This window comes from Anabrus simplex, chromosome 2 (assembly GCF_040414725.1).
Source record: "Anabrus simplex isolate iqAnaSimp1 chromosome 2, ASM4041472v1, whole genome shotgun sequence".
Classification (NCBI taxonomy): Eukaryota; Metazoa; Arthropoda; class Insecta; order Orthoptera; family Tettigoniidae; genus Anabrus; species Anabrus simplex.
Genome location: NC_090266.1, coordinates 1,182,516,540 through 1,182,533,153, shown reverse-complemented (window position 1 = coordinate 1,182,533,153; position 16,614 = coordinate 1,182,516,540). Strand labels below are relative to the sequence as shown.

The following is a 16,614-nucleotide window of genomic DNA, read 5'->3' as shown; positions in this document are numbered from 1 at the left end:
ACGGACTGATTCAAGAAATTATGAGAAAATTTCTACGAGAGAAGTTGCTGAAGAAGGTAGGAAGGTACAGGACATATATGAACAAGATGAAAACAATCATATTCCATGGACAGATATGAGATCAACAAGAAAATGTAGGTCAGAGATTAGAGGAACTAGGGAAGATCAGAATGGCAATTTTAACGCCGCGGAAAAAATCAGGTGGCTATCTATAGGTAGAATACATCCCACAATGCATAAAGAAAATTCAGTAGATTATATGAAGAGTAATTGAATAAAGGAAATCATGGAATGCAATCGACTGGAATCCAAAGGCTATAGCAAGTCTTTCAGAATTGGAGTTTCATTTGACAGTCTCAAACCGGTAAATAAACCTGATTTCTGGCCAAAAGACTTATTAGTTATTCAATACAATTTTCGAGGCTCAAGGTACAATGGGGTCATCCTGGAAAACCACCACAGGATCTCCTACAATGGTAACGTGCAACAGTAAGGAAGAAATGACATCAATACTGCTCGGGAATATTGAAGGTCTAAAAAACTCTACCTCAATGATGCCGATCAACATATTAACTCAAGATGATATAATATTAACAGAAACTTTTCTTACAGAGAATATTAACACTTTTGGTTATTACAGCATACTTACCCTAGCTAAACAAAATCACCGTGGAAGACCGAGTGGGGGAATAACATGCATGTTCAAAGTAAAACTGGCACCCGTGAACATTAGTTATAAATCGGACAATGTGATAGTTATTAAACTTAAATATGTGACAATTATTGCTGCCTACTTCCAACCAGACGTCCAACCAGAAGTCATTATAGAATCACCAAGTGAAGCTATAAACAAAATTAAGAATAACGGGGCAGTGATCTTAGCAGGAGATTTAAATTGTAGAATAGATAAGCCTTCAAGGAAAAGCAATCTAGTTATCTCTTACTTGCAGGAAGATGGTTTTAATTTATTCAATTCTAACACAAATCCACCATACTTCTGTCACAATGGCAGCAGTACAATAGATCTGTTATTTCACAATAGCCTAATTGAAGTTCACTCCTGGAAAATAGAGGACAGATGCTTAATAAGGAAACACCTTCCAGTAACAGCTACATTTAAAACAATACCCGGATACAAGTCTATAAAACAGAAACATCCAGAAAATTTCTCACGGAAAATTGTAATAGAGAAGCTACCAAATTTGGAAGAACAAAAGACACTTATGCAGAACTTACTTTAGAGACCGTTAGATGAAGCACTAAAGACATAGAAGAAAAACTCAAACAAGCTCTTATACCAATCAGGAAAAGCACCAGGCGAGCTCAAAAGTGGTTTGACCAAGAGTGCTACAAGCTGATGGAGAAGGTCCTTGAATGCCTACATAAAGCAAGAGAGAAAAGTAACCCGATTGACATGAATCTATATACAGTAGAAAGGAGAAAGTACGAACAGCTTTTGAAAGAGAAGAAGAAGGCATTCATTGATAGGGAAGCAATGATAATTGCTGAAACAGCTCGCAAAAACCCATTTCATTCGCAAACTGCTAGAAGACCCCATTTTCCAAATGATATCCCAATGAAAACTTGGACAGATCATTTTTCATGCATCTTGAACAGAGAAATCCAGCTGGTGGCTATGGAGATGAAAGAAAATATGGATAAACACATGGAGTTTCAATATTTCATGGAAGAGGAAGTAAAAGCAACCATAACACAACTGGCAAATCAAAAGGCAGCAGGTCCAAACGGTAACTAAACGAAGATATAAAATTGTCTATGGAAGTGTTTTTAGGAATATGGGTGACATTATTCAACACCTGTATGGAAAAAGGAAATATTCCCCATGAATGGAGAGAATCCAATATTAAAATCCTTTACAAAGGTAAAGGAGATACGGGATCTCCAGATTGCTATAGAGGCATAGCGCTAGAGAATAAACTGTTAAAATTATTTACCAGTTTACTGAAAAGGAGATTGGAGGAAGAAATCAATGACAAGATTCCTGATCAACAATTTGGTTTTCTGGAAAGGAAGATCAGCACTCCATGCTGTAGCAAATTTGTTGGATAACATAGATGAAACTCTAAGACACCCTAAACAGAAATTCAATGCTGTCTTTGTTGACTATAACAAAGCTTTTGACTTGATAAATAGGGAAATTCTAATACACAAACTAGAGCTGTTGATGGGAAAAAATAACAAATTGGTGACTATTATAAATAATATTCTGACTTCAAACAGAATTATGATAGATGATGGGACAACTAGATCAAAAAGCGTCACTCAGGCAAATGGAGTCTTACAAGGAGACCCATTAAGCCCACTACTCTTCAATGTAATCACTTCAGATATTGTCACTAAAATAATACCTAGGAACTCCCCAGTAGTACTATACATGTATGCTGATGACATGGTCTTAGGATCCAGTAATAAAGAAGAATTACAGATAGTAATAGACAACCTGGAAGAATGGGCAAAGGAAAATTATTTTAATATTAACATTAAGAAGACGGTACAGATGGTCTTTAGAAAGGGTGGAAGATTAGCCAAATCAGATAACATACTTCTCAGAAATGAGAAACTGTAAATTGTAAATCATTTCAAATATTTAGGAATACATATAAAGAAAAGAGCATTAGCAGCTATTTGTAGTATTCAAGACAACACCAATCCAGAGTTACTGGACATTAAAACAGCGTTATTATTTCACACAAAGATAGCACCGATCGTAACACACGGCATACATTTAATTTGGACACACCTTACATTCAGAGACCTCGAAACATTAGATCGTGTAAAAGCAAGTTTCTTGAAAAGGACACTAGCCGTTTCAAAATTTACTCCTACAAGATTAGTTTATGAACTTACAAAGGAAACTTTCTTCACCGAGGATCTTAAATCAAGATTGCATCTACCAACAACCAAAGCTTCAGAAAAACACCTAAATGATAGGAAGGAGAAAAGGGCAAATATCTGGGAGGAATTTTATTGCACCGACGCAATGATAAATAAGGAATGGACTCAAACCAACTACGCTCTTAAACACACAGTGACTCGGTTTGCTGTGCATGGATTTCATCATCGTATATGTAAAATAAAGTCCTTTCACTCACCGGATGAACGCTGCTTTTGTGAACTTTGTGGTAAACAATGTGGGAGATATCACCTACAGGACTGCTTGAAACGAACAAAATCTATAGTGAGATATAGTGAAGAAAATTAATTTGTGTATGTATTTATTGGCCATTGGCTGCAATAAGTCTATTATAAAAAAGGCTCATTACTGGTGATATATTATGAATGTACAAATAAGCATGGCATTATTTTTGTGTGTAATTTACATATGTTATTTTTCAACACAATCATTAGAATTTCATCTGTTTCCGAACATGATTATTTGGATTTCTAATTGATGGCATTATTTTCTTATTCACGCGGGTATTGAAGGTCAAGTTCTATGCTTGCGTAGAGGGTGAAGGGAAGCAGTATGGTTACCGTGGTAGCTGCCAGTGGTGTTTTTACTGTTAGTTCGTGAAGGCAAGACGACCTTTGATTTTTCACACAAGATTCTGAGATAAAACATCGTCTTGGATTCAGAGAAATTCTCACATGAATTTAAATAATTAAATGAAATGACAGCTGGACTGTCTCAATACCATTCCAGGATGTGTTGAAAATGAAACAATGCAGTCCGACATGCAGTAGAGTATTTTGAAGAAAAATGTTCAAATCACAAAGGCACGAAGGTTCACTTCCATGTTTGATGCTTTTGCCTACCTTTTACCAGATAGCAGGAAAAAAGCTCATGGCTAAACGTCTGTTATATACCGTATTTACTCCTGTATTAGACCCCCTCGCTTATTAGACCCCCATGGTTTAAAACATAAATCTCTCGTGCAAGACCCCCCAACGTAATTAGTCAGAGAAGAATAATGATTGTGCTTCAAAGTGGGTGCAAGCCTTACTGCAGCTCTGATGACATCACACAAATTTGTGATTAGTTTCGTCCGTTACAACCCACACAATGAAAACACACAAGTGATTATTTTCATTTTGAACGTATTGCAATTCAGTTATTAAATGTTAAACGATTAATTTATTGAAACCACCTATTCAATACTAGTTAAGTCTTTAGGACTATAACACTGTCATTATATTCAGTTTGAGTATGGTACATGATTCGCCTGTCATTGTAGGCATCATCAGCCATGCAATCAATCTCCAAGTCAGAGCTCTGAGTGTATGCTATACTACGATTATTCATAAATCAATATTTTTTATATAACAATTTGCACTGAAGTACAAGACATTAGGTCATATTGGAGTGAACAAGCCGTTCATGTCTTAAAGTTCTAATGTGACGTCCAACTCATGTTCATATCCAATGGAAATAATATTAACTCTCAACTCTCACAATGCTGGTAATGAGAACGGCATGATACAAGTGGGTTTAAAACATCTGTACATTTTTACAACCTATGAGGGGATTAACTTGTACTAGAACTATTCTTAAAAGCTATTTTTTACACATTTTACACTAATATATATAACATATGATACAATTTGGAAATGAACTGGTCGATCTTGTCTTAAAGTTCCAATGGGAAGGCCACGAAGGAAATGGATAGATTTAGTTAAGAGCGATGTACTGCTGAGAGGTCATGATTGGGACAAGTTGGTGGAGGAAGAATGGTACAAGGACAGGATGAGATGGAGGAGGCTCATATACCACACCCGGGAAACTGGAGATGGTTTAGGATGATGATGATGATGATGATGATGATGTGGAGATCAAACACATTCAGCTTATATGGTTTTTGGGATGGCCTGAATATTCTATAGATCAACATCACTTCCTTGAAAAATGAGAATCAATATTGAAGTGGAGTGCCAGTTGAATGGCAAGAATGCTGGTAGAGAACTTGTTTGAGTTTCATTAAATAACGGATTATTACACTTCCGTATAAACATTCTGTATGTTGTTTATGTTGTGAAGCTTTTTAAGTTATTCATTGTAAGCCTGAAGAGGAGTTCAGCTAGATTCTGCATGTAAGTGTGCGGCTAGTGGGTGTGTTGAAATCCTTTAGATGTTAGGAGGAAGTCCGGTTGTGTTGCTTGTGTGAGGTGGTGTTAAGAGGAAGTTTGGTTGTCTTGCTTGTGTGAGGTGATCTCCTAACATCTAAAGGATTTCAGCACATTCACTAGCTGCACTCTTACATCCAGAATCCAGTTGAACTCCTCTTCAGGCTTACACGGAAGAACTTCAAAAAGCTTCACAACATAAACAACGTACAGAATGTTTATACGGAGATGTAATAATCCGTTATTTAATGAAACTTGATCAAGCTCTCTACCAGCATTCTTGCCATCCAACTGGCACTCCACTTTAATATTGATTCTCATTCTTCAAGGAAGTGATGTTGATCTATAGAATATTTAGGCCATCCCAAAAACCATATAAGCTGAACGTGTTAGATCTCCTACAAATGTAAGAAGACATGTTTAAATGTTACGATTCCTATGGACTACAATTGCCATCTCAACATCGGCAAGATCGACCAGTTAATTTCCAAATTGTACCATATGTTATATATATTAGTGTAAAATGTGTAAAAAATAGCTTTTAAGAATAGTTCTAGTACAAGTTAATCCCCTAATAGGTTGTAAAAATGTACAGATGTTTTAAACCCACTTGTATCATGCCGTTCTCATTACCAGCATTGTGAGAGTTGAGAGTTAATATTATTTCCATTGGATATGAATATGAGTTGGACGTCACATTAGAACTTTAAGACATGAACGGCTTGTTCACTCCAATATGACCTAATGTCTTGTACTTCAGTGCAAACTGTTGTATAAAAAGTATTGATTTATGAATAATCGTAGTATAACATCCACTCAGAGCTCTGACTTAGAGATAGATTTCATGGCTGATGATGCCTGCAATGACAGGCGAAACATGTACCATACTCAAACTTAATATAATGACAGTGTTATAGTCCTAAAGACTTAATTGTTTAACATTTAATAAATGAAAACACACGTCGAAGTCATGTTACATCTGTGTTTCGTAGTTAAAATATCTGCCTCTGTAGTGTAGGCCTACTGCAGATATGATGTCGCACAAATACCGGTAGGTGAATAGTTTAGTGTTCGACCCGTGCATTGCAAGGCTGTATGTCTGAGTTTTGTAGTTAAGAATGTCTGCCAGCGTAATGGTTAGCACAATTAGCTGCCGTTCTCGGGAGACCGAGTTCGATTCCCGGTACCATACTGCCAGAGATTTACGAATGGCAGGAAAGTTGATATGTGGTAAAAAATGGTACATGCAACTCCTCTCCACTGGGGCCGTGTCTAAAAAGAGCTGTATCACCTCGGAATGAGGAAGCTAGTTTACTTTAGTTAAGAAATACCGTATTCACGGTTGTTGCTATTAATATAGCAGGCGAGATCAGTAACAAAGTGATCGTGTAATATCTTGTAACTCAGGCCAATATAGCTATTTTTTTTTAGAGAAGTAAGTTTAAAACATGATAAAATCAATCCAATCATAACAATTGCTTTACTCGCCAACGTACCTAACGAATAATAATAATAAGAAGAAGAAGAATAACAATAATATTAATATTGATTTTACGTCCCCACTTTTAACGATTTTCGGAGACTCGAAACAAAATATACTATGCGTTAATAAAAAAATGCAGACAATGAACGTACAAAATTATGACAAAACACGCATTACCGCTACACCTGTAGATATCCATAAATGCGGCAACCTTTATTCTTTCCGTCATGGAATTTCTAACACTATCCGGGCACTTGATAGCATACCTAATGTAAACAATGCGGTCTCTCTTATTTACAACTGTTTAGGTAAATTCTGATGTGATAAATGTAGAGAACAAGCATGAAATATACTTAAAAATAAGGGTCTGACTTTCAATAGCTGCAGTTATCCAAAGAATGCTTCCAGTCACAACATATTACATTCTGAAGTACAACTCATAACATACGCTAGTTATCAGCTGGTGCTTTGGCACACTTTTTACAGCACGGCTTTATTCAGAAGGAGTGGCTTCTGCTGCACAGACACCAACTGGGAATATCGGAGACCATCTCCAGAAACCATTTGGGAATAGATTCTCATTGTTTGGAATCTATAGTCAGGAACGAAAATATTTCAAAAAGAGTTTCAAAAAGACGGGACCTCGAATGCTCTCGATTGCAGTGCTTGGCTAACCAGATGGCAGTGAAGATGACGTCATTTCGAATGATGACACGCCAGTAGAAGGGAAGTTAGCGGACATAGCAGCACAAGACGATAACTGAAATTAAAGCAGTGGTCAGGTTTATTCAGGTTTACTGTGTGGTAGGCCTACTGCTCAACTGACAGAGACAAATGACTGGCCATTGTATCAGTATTGCGTAATATAATAATACGATGCCCTTATCGCTTTTCTCTACGGGTTCAAGTATGAAGTGAGACGAACCTTCGTAGCAAGTTTTTACGACTGTATGTCCATCCTGACGTCAACCTCATCAGAGGAATTAATGAGATGAAACGAATGACGTGATATGAGTAACTAAAACTGACTATATGTACTTTATATGTAGGCCTAAAACCAGTGTTCACCAATTATTGTCTTCTTACATTTAGAAATGTTACCTTCGAATGAAAATATCTAGTATAACTCAGATACTGTTCATAGCCCAGAAGTCACATGTTCATTAAACAAAATTTGAGGTTAGAGCATATTGGACCCCCCCCCCCCCCCTAATTTTTTTGGCTGTAAAAGTGGGAAAAAAAGGGGTCTAATACTTGAGTAAATGCAATAACTTATGTAGAGGGACGCAAAGGCTGCTGGCAGTATTTTTAAATTAAAGAGGACTTATTTATAGCTTCAGAACGGGTAGCTTTATTGGTACAAATAGTTTGAAGAATGTTTTGAACTTGGTGTGATAGTCATACTCAAAAGGGTTGTGTTTGAAACTGTACCAGTCTGAGAAAGTGGTTGGTTTTATCAAGGTGTCAAGAAATTGGAGAGCAATACCTGTTGAAAATTCATCTCGATCAGTGCTGTCTGTGATTGTTTTGTTGTGCCTCGTACTGATAGGAATCTGTTCTGTTCTTCTTGTGTTGATGAAACTCCAGTAGCGCTTGGGGTTGCTCTGGACATTTTCAGTGACCACCGTAACCCTCATGTTGTGGCAAATGTTAATGAAGATCTTGTGAATGTATGGGTTAGGGAAGTCTTTACAGAGGTGCCAAGCTCCCTTCTTATTTAGTATCAGTTTGGTCTGTTGTGATATCCCTTGTTGATACTTGTTGGTAGTAGCTCATTGTGCAGGTACGAAATCTTCAATTGTATGTAACAGCTAGTCATACAACAGGTCAACAGCCAGCTCAGTGTCAGTAAAAGTAGTAGTAGTAATTATATGGCATGAGCTACCATGTGCAGGCATTATGATTTTACTCCATCTAGGCTGCCTCAATATCAATTTTCACATTCCATTTTATTTTACCGGATGGCTTATATACAGGTAGAACTCTGTCGGGTGATCGATGGCTGAATTTAATTAATTTTGTCAAGTGAACACAAAACGTGTCACAAGATCTCTTACATGCCGACATCATATAGCATAGAGCCAAGGTAACCAGAATAAAAGGTAGGTTACTCCGGTGGTTGAAGCTTCCATTGGCTGGAGCACTATGACGTCACGCGATATGAACGATAGCGAGTAAGGTACACAGTCGCAGTACAGCAAGCCTGTGAAACATCTTCTCAATCTTTCATCAAATAATAGTCTGGTTTAGTCCGATTTGATAAGTAACGGCACTTCCAATAGATATAAAAAACGAGAAAATGCATTAAATTTCGTCACATGCTGAGGAGGTAGAACATCAACTATCAAATACATGACATATAATACGATAAGAAATAAAATATTGCCATGCAACTCAAATAATTAATTTATTTCCTGATGAAGTAAATATTTGTATCAAATGGCGTAGGAAAATATACATCATATTGTCATCTTTATGGAATTATATTAAATTATTAAAACGTACGTGTCAGGAGACTTAATTACTTGATGAACCAGCCCAAAGCTTAGCCTTCTTATTGGCATATTTTCTCAGTGCTAGCTCCTTACTCTTTGCATTAAAATGCAATATCCTGATAAATGTCCTGGTCCTTACGTAAAGACAAATTATTTTGTCATGGAATACTGGAAATTGTGACTTAATAATAGAAATAAGAGTTTTCATTACGTTTTTGTTACTGGGTACAGTCTTACCGTGAAACACGCCAAATTAAATTTCGAACTGGGCTATGTTTTTAACCACACATGACTGGGATGTGTGAGGCCCCATTTTGAAATAACCGAGATCCAGTAACAGGTCTTTTCTCGCACGACATTTTTGTCTCTTTCTTCGTATTTACTGTATATTGGATCATGGATACTGTACTATTTCACGAGCTTTGAAATATATTCAGAAATACAAGTTATCAGCACATAATAATGTTAATGTTATTGGATATTACGTCCCACTAACTATGTATTTGAGCACCTTCACCACCGGGATCGAACCTGCCAAGTTGGGCTAAGAAGGCCAGCGCTCTACCATTTGAGTTGCTACTCAGCCCAGCTATTAGCACATAACAATAATTATAGAAATATGATTTTCATTCAATCATTTATATCTGACACCTTTTTACCATACGAGCTGAAATAATGGAGATATTCAAGAGTTTATTACAAAGTGTTTCAACAACCAAGCATTGCTGATGAGGAAATATTGTTATGCCATCACAGTAGCTAACTAACTGGCTATGATGGTTGTTGTCGTTATTGTCTTTATAATATGCAAAATAATAATAATGTTATTTGTGTTACGTCTCACTAACGGTTTTCTGAGACTCGAGGTGCCGTAATTTTGTCCTACGGGAGTTCTTGTACGTGCCAACAATTTCTAGCGCCACACACGTTTCCATAATATGTTGACTGCATTTTAATCAGTACACTGGTTCTACTTCAGATACTGACAACACAAACACTGTTCACGTAGTGAACCACTATAAAATTATTATGTATCCGTGATCCGATATACAGTAAATATGTAGAAAGAGACAAAAATGTCAGTCGGTCACTTGCTTTCTTGGCTTACGCTGCGTGAACCATCAACGATAGACCCCAAGTGTAAGCATATGAATTGTAGAGCTTAGAATCCTCTACAAAAAAGTCTGCGATGGCACATACCTATTTCCAACCGGCCGCCCTCTAGAAGCGATTTTATTCTATAGTCCGTGGTAAAAATACAACTCCTTAAAATTAAATAAATATTTCGATATTATCCTCGAGTTCCTCATCAAAATAAATTGTTTGACCTCCTCCAGTATTTTCTAAGGATTACAATAACCTTGTCAGCACATTATTTGCATGAATGGTTCAGAAGTTATGACCATTTTAGACTGTAGTCATAATACGTGTTAGCAAGACGGGCGAGCACTGTCTCATATCACATGACGTCACGCAGAAGGCAGCCAGGGAGAGAGACAAGTGAGCGTGATGCGGAAGAGACCCCCCTGGCATAGAGCATTGAATGTAATCTTTTCTGCCGTTCAAAAATCTGACCACTTCTGCCGAGTGGTATCTGGAGGCCGACACTACTGCTGATCCATCAGGTGAGAAAAGAGAACTGCACGGAGAGGTCAAGAAGTAAGATATCCTGACCTTGTATATTATTGGTATTATTGTAAGAGAAGTAGGTTGCATTGTATGTAATAGAGGAGCTTGACAACAGGAACAATTTTGGGCTTGTCTTGGTGCCCTCTGGTTGCCATCAACATTACAAAAGCTTTTAGCCTTTAGTAGTGACCATGAAATATGTTTCAGAAGCATAATGATGCAATTAACCTTGTTATGGAAATGCAGGAAAGATAACGTGGTGTAGTGAGGCAAAGAAAGCAGTACAGTGAGTGATGGAAGCTCTTGGAACATTGTTACATTGCCAGGTGAATTTTAATTTTGTAATGTTATGTGCCACTATATATCATTAGTTTAGAAGTTTATGCAGCTAGAAAAATATTGCGGCTTGCAGCTAGTGTGATTGAGATGTATTCTTGCGAAGGCAAGAAAGTGTACCAACAGAACAGATGTATAATAAAAGCCTTATTATTCATTTCGGTTGGGGACTGGGTGTTTGTATTAGTCTCAGTTCTCTTCAATTAGGCTTGAGTGACTATGAAGCTAACAAGTTTGTATTTTATCATTATTCCCTCAGTTGCCCATATTTGACACAAATGCAACCCACTGCATGCACCATGAGCTGCACTCTTGGAAGAGATAAGACCAACTGATGCCTGTTGGCTAATGATCATGACACAGCTTTTTGCCATGGTGCAGCTAGTGCTCACCCACATCTGTACGTGCATCTCGCTTTGAGAACTACACAGCTAATATTAAAGTTTCTAAGCACCCTTAGAAGTGAGGCTTCCACGGTGTGTAGAATTATTTAGTTATTTTTCCAGGTTGAACCATGTTGTTGTTTTCTGTGCATTCCGTACTGCTTGCCGACGTTTCAAATACATTGCGGTATTCTTTTCCAAGGTGACAGAAATACCCCTACTCGACCTGAGGTAATCAGTCTCCCTGGCAGTGGAATAGATCCTGAACCTCAAAACTATTCTCACTTACAAAAATATGAGCTCTTCACCCTATGTGGCAGTTTTCATATTTCTATATGTTTACTAGAAGTTGATTAAGAAAAGGCCTCAGATTATCTGATGGTTGCCTGGGAGACTGATTACCTTGGATCGAGTAGGGGTATTTCAGTCGCCTTGAAAAAGAATACTGCAATGTATTTGAAGCATTGGCAAACTGTACAGAATGTACCGAAAACAACAACACAGTTCTACCCGGAAAAAGAACTAAATAATTTCTAAGCACCGTTGAAAGTGACTTGCCTGTTTCAGAGCTAACTTCCCGTTTGCCATGGCCACGTATATCTCCGGTATCCTTTCCTGCTTCTTCAACTGCTCAGATTCTGCATTCATATGCAAGCATTTATAATGAGTGTTGATTTAAAATAAGTTTGCATTTTTGGAACGTCTCCGTTTAAACATGATGTTTAATATTTCCTTTGTATATGTGTTTCAATATTTCCAGGTTTAGAGCTGTGTAAATTGTATTTATTGCTTGTTATTTTTCATCATACATGTGAGCAAGCTGGAGAAGATTGATGGTTATGATGATTATTGTTTTAAAGGGCCTAACATCATTGGTCCCCTGGCCAAGATTCCAGTGCATAATGTTATTCTTCAGTTTCCCAATAAAGTGATTGTCCCTGTGCACCACAGTATGCCTACACAAGCAATACTTACCATAGCTGCTGTACAACTGGAAGCGACTGGAAGACCAGCCCAAGGTAAAAATACCTGGAAGAGGGGGCTTGCGGTACCAAGGGGAGATGCATTGCTCTAATATCTAATGAGAACACCATCAGATATATCTTAAAAAGTAAATTTAATTAAGGAAAGATCTTTTTTACAAAGGAAATATAATTTCATAAACGAGTAAACAGAATTATAATTCAGATTAAAATCAAACTTAAATTATTTTGGAAACAAATAACTTGTAAACTTATAAACTAAATGAAATAATATGTAAATACATAAGACAATACATAAATAAATTAATAATAATAAAAAATCACATTAAAATGAAAATCAGATAAAATAGAACAGTAAGTTGATGCCTCAGATTACTGCTACAATGTTTACGATGAGTGATTTAGTGAAATTATTTTAGAATAAAAGATTATTATTATTATTATTATTATTATTATTATTATTATTATTATTATTATTATTATTATTATTATTATTATTATTATTTCATACTAGCCTCAAGGAATGCAAATGCCTGGAGAATGGTAAACCAAATATAAGACATCAAATAAAACCAAGTTGAATCTTAAATCCAGAAAAGCAGCAAAAATCCCCTTAACACTCCAGAAGAAATAAAGATGCAACCAGTTCCAAAGAGGTTTTGTCATGACCCCTGGCTCTTTCATTAACGTGAATATTGTTGATGGCATTTTACGAACAGCTGTAATGAAAAAGATTTTGGGTTGCGTAGTATTCCTCGACATCAGCAAAGCGTTCGATAGTATTGGACACAATCACTTAAAGGCGACAATAGAGAACTCTATACTACCCAGATCCATTAAGTTACTAGTCGACCTTCTCACAGAAAACACAACACAAGTTCAAACTGCTCGTGGTCATACAGATAAGATAAACATCAAATGTGGAGTGATACAAGGATATCCCATTTCACCGTTCTTATTTAACTGGGGCATAAACCATATCCTTGATGAACTCACAGGCATCAAAGTATCAGAAATGTATGGTTTTCATTTGAGTCCTAACACTGTATCTTTAACATCCCTATGCTTTGCCGACGATCTGGTGATCATAGCTAAAGACCAAGCAGCAGCTTCAATCCTAGTCACTTCTGTCATAAATCTGCTTCAAGAAATAGGTTTGAATATAAATGCAGACAAATCAAATGCCATTATTATAAAAAATGGTAAACTTCATTCTGATGATATCGTGATGGTCTCTTGCAACATTACAAGTATAAATGATAGTGAAGAAATAAAATATTTAGGGGCAACTTTCAGACAGACTTTAGTCTTCAATGAAAATCAGGTACTTGAAAAATTGAAAGCTAACTTAGATCAGATTACCAGGACTCACTCCAACTGCATCAAAACTGACTTAATAAATCAGTTTATTGGCCCTACACTGATATACCCCTTCCAGACTGTTTAGGTTGGGAAAATTCCCAAATCAAGTCTGTTAAAAGCCGACAACATGATCAGAAGCGCACTTAAAGAAATTCTACAACTTCCGAGTGTCACACCGACAAGTATGATCTATTCGAGCCACAAATATAAAGGGTTAGCACTAATGCACGCTACTTGGGAAGCGTACCTTCAACAGCTGAACATCAACCTTAAGCTAGAAGCTGTGAATGATTCGCACGTAAACGCTGTTCGAAATTTCACAGCAATAAAAACTTGCTGCCTATCTGAACTTCAACTCAATGAAGAGACATCAACGAAATCTGTTAGACAACTGCACGATATACTTAGAACATGCGAATTTGAAGCCTTTTTATCATTGTGTGATATTGCAAGAATTATTGCTGTTGTGGTTTTGAGGTTGTATATGGTTTGGGAACACGTGTACAAAAAAGGAAGGAGCCACCACTCTGGTTTAATACAATACAATATTACTTAATACGGTAAAGGACATTATGACTCATCTTTTAATGTAAACAACTGGATTTTATATGCGGCAAGCTGCAATTTCTACACTTCCGTCCAAGCCTCAACTGATCCACACTACGTCAATATTTTGCCTTTTAAAGATGCATAGTGTTTCTTATCTTTCGTGAACATGTGGTGACAAAAATCTTTTAAATGAGATATTGGTATTTTAAAGTGTAACTCATATTACAATTTAAGCCATTGAGTTTTTAATATAATGCACAGTTGTGGACAACTAGACTTAATGATAGCAGTCAAACTGAAAAATTAAGAAACAGTGCAAGCCATAAACTCAAACATTCACAAGCATGAAAGTGTTTTACGCATATGTTGTTTTCATTTTATGAATACTTATAAGTTAGTTTTAAGTTTAGGAATATTCACTTTTCATAGATGCGCATTCACGCATGATAAACATATACTTCACTTCCAATTTGACGAATGCCCTACTCATGAGTACAACCTGGCATGTTACCGTCACATGATATTCCCTTTTAGATATGGTAATGTTTGCAATTGCACGATGTGTTATATGCATATGTATGTCCAGCTGAGGGTCGAAACCGGTCTTGTATTTTTAATAACAATAATAAACAAGTATTGATTAGGTGGAGTTCTTCTCCTCATTGCATTTGTAATAGGAATCAGTAATAGGAACTAGTTTGTATTTCACAATACAGTATGTAATTACATGACGAATGGGATTTTAAGATTAAAATAAAAAGAACCAGTTAAGGAAAATAAAATGAAATGGACTTAATAAGGCAACCAACAACATAAAGGTGTATCAAAATTTAAATTTAAAAGAGTATGGACTACCAATTACATTAAGTGCCCAATGCAAAAACTGTGTCAGCAGCATACAGACTCCGGTTGGAAAGACAATGGTTTAGAAATGCAACTGGACTGAGATAGGGGAGTGTGGTGTCACCTCTTTTATTTCTAATGGTTATGGGCAAAATTGTAAAGGAGACAAGGAAAGCATTTGGGAATAGGGAGATGGATTTATTACTATTTGCAGACTGTATTGTGGTCTGGGGAATGAACAGCAAAGTGGTAGAACAACAACTTGATGCACTGAATGAGTAAATTGAAAAATATGGTATAAAAATCAGTGCAGAGAAAAGCAAGACCATAGTGAAAAAAAAAAAATAATAATAATAATTCAAGGGGAGAAAGACAAGTGAAAGGTGTTGTAAACTTTGGTGCTCAAAGATAGTTTCAAATACCTAGGGAGCAAATTAATGCAGAAACAAAGCTGGATATGGAGATTAACTGGAAGGTGCAACAGGGCAGCAAAATGAAATACCTAAGTCAAGGGAAGACAGATTGAGAAACAAACATGTGAGAAAGGAGGTCAGAATGGAAAACCTACTTGAGAACATTTATAGGAGTATCCTAAAATTGTTTAGACATGTAAAGAGGATGGAGGAGCAAAGAATACCAAAACAGGTGATGAAGTTTAAGGGAAAGAGAGCAGGGAAAGAGAACAAGGTGGATCATTTCAGTAAAGAGGAGTGCAAGATAAAAAAACCTGGACTGGGACAAAGTGATTGAAGATGTATGGTGGAAGGTGAGAGGAAAGTTGAGAAGTGCCATAAATGCCCCAACCTGGCAGGAGCCGGAAGTGGGGAGAGGAGGAGGAGGATGATGATGAATGATGGTAAAAATGAGTTCAAAAGCAATAGTAGTAAGTCACAGGACCAAGATGAGGGTTGCAGACAAGGGTCCAGATTTTTTGAATTAACAAGATTGTACTCCATAGCTGTAATATGTATTGACTTACAGTACCGTAGTTTGATGACCAAGTAACTGGTTAGACCTTGAAGCCATCTTAGCTTCATCCAGTAAGGTTATAAGATCATACCTAAAACACATTTTGTTAATCCAAATTCTTCATCACTTCATACACTATATGATTAATAAATATGCATAATATCTGACTGTAAAAATTACAAACTGGTACAGTTAGCGAGGTACCAATAAAGCACAACTCATGCATAACAGCATACAATGCAGGAAATGAATAAAAACCAAATTACATATAATTCAAGAAAATTGAGTCACCACAGATGTTCTAATTATTTATCCTGTATTTAGGTTGAAATATGCCTCCAAACCCATGGTTGAAGCCCAAACTCACCCTCTCGGCGATATGGCTTCCATTTCCTTTCATTGTCCAACTTGATGTCAGTCACAAGACTCGGCATGCTGCGACTACTGTAGTAACAGGGCACATACACATATCCAATGTAACCTTGCATGCACCAGAGAAA

At 36.7% G+C, this 16,614-nt stretch overlaps 1 protein-coding gene across 1 annotated transcript in view; it reads left to right on the top strand.

Moving 5' to 3' along the window:
- LOC136863826 (chromatin-remodeling ATPase INO80) overlaps window positions 1-16,614 on the top strand; it is a 396,793-nt gene that overhangs the window by 90,471 nt on the left and 289,708 nt on the right. The gene's annotated exons all lie outside the window — the stretch shown is intronic.